This window comes from Solanum tuberosum, unplaced genomic scaffold (genome assembly GCF_000226075.1).
Source record: "Solanum tuberosum cultivar DM 1-3 516 R44 unplaced genomic scaffold, SolTub_3.0 scf00297, whole genome shotgun sequence".
In the NCBI taxonomy this organism is placed as follows: Eukaryota; Viridiplantae; Streptophyta; class Magnoliopsida; order Solanales; family Solanaceae; genus Solanum; species Solanum tuberosum.
In genome coordinates, this window is record NW_006239220.1 from 532,795 (window position 1) to 534,178 (window position 1,384).

Genomic DNA, 1,384 nt, shown 5'->3' on the forward strand with positions numbered 1-1,384 from the left:
CAAAATATAAATCTTTTTTTATTAAAGTGATGAATTCTATAACTCTAACAATATCTCTATTTATATGACTATGATTATTAATTATTTTAGAAATTAGAATAACAAAAAGTTGTTAGTGTAATGAAAATAAAAATTATTAAAGCTTACATTAAAAATATGACATAGTCATATAAATAGAGAAGGACTACTCTCTTTCTCTTCTTTAAGAAATCTGCACATCTCATAAGGAAAAGAATCAAATTGAAAGAGTACTTGGTTACACATTCTCTAGTCCTTTTATTTTATATACTAAAATAAATAAAATAAACAGTTTTGGAAGATGAAAGGTTTATAGCCTTTTCATCTTCTTCAATTTACTTGAATGTATATTGGTTTGAACGATCTTGCTCTTTACTAAACATTATTAATAATTAATTAGAATGTATTAATTATTGTAGCCTTAATATTAATCCATTTACATGAAAAAAAAGGAAAAAACAAACAAAATATATAGAAAAATAGATTTTCTGATCATTGAGGCAAGCCACATCAGCGGGCTGAAGATCCTGCTTTTTATATATATATATATAGATAGATAGATAGATAGATTCCATGATATTAAATGCGCGGGTGATTTTACTAGTATATATATAAAAGAGAACCTTAGGCTCATCTACGTGGCGCCACCACAAACCATAATTCACTTTTAATTTATTTATTTTCAAAACTAGTCCTCCCCTTTCATGAAAAGTTGAACATTTACGAAAAGTTGTGACTTTTATGAAAAATTGCGACTTTAATGAAGAGTTGCGACTTTTATGAAAAGTTGCGACTAATTTAATGAAAAGTTGTGACTTTTATGAAAGATTGTGACCTTTTTGAAGGGTTGCAACTTTTTCAAATAGTTGTAACCTTTCCGATAAGGCACAATAAATATTTGTTCACACTACCATTTGTTGTCTATAAATAGAGAGATTTTCTCTTATTTTAAAACACGAAAATTCTGAACCTCTTCTTCTTCTTCTTCTTCACAATTAAATATTTGTGTACTTTACTCATGTTGAATGGCTCGGTGACACCATTGCTTATGTTACATATCCTGGTATGTATTTTTACAGTCATTAATTTATTATTATTATGTTATTAAGGATAAATGATAAGATGAAATAATTTTCATTTTCCTTTACATTATTAATCTTTTATGTAAGATAATATAGTGTTTTAGTTTTAGTAACTGATAGGTTTTAAGTATTATTTTATATATTCCATGATATTAAATTCCCGCGCGAAGCGCGTGTAATTCTACTAGTATTATATATATTAGTTATCATATTTCACTTTTATATAGTCAAATTATGTGAACTTTGATAAGCATTTGAATATATATATATATATATATATATAT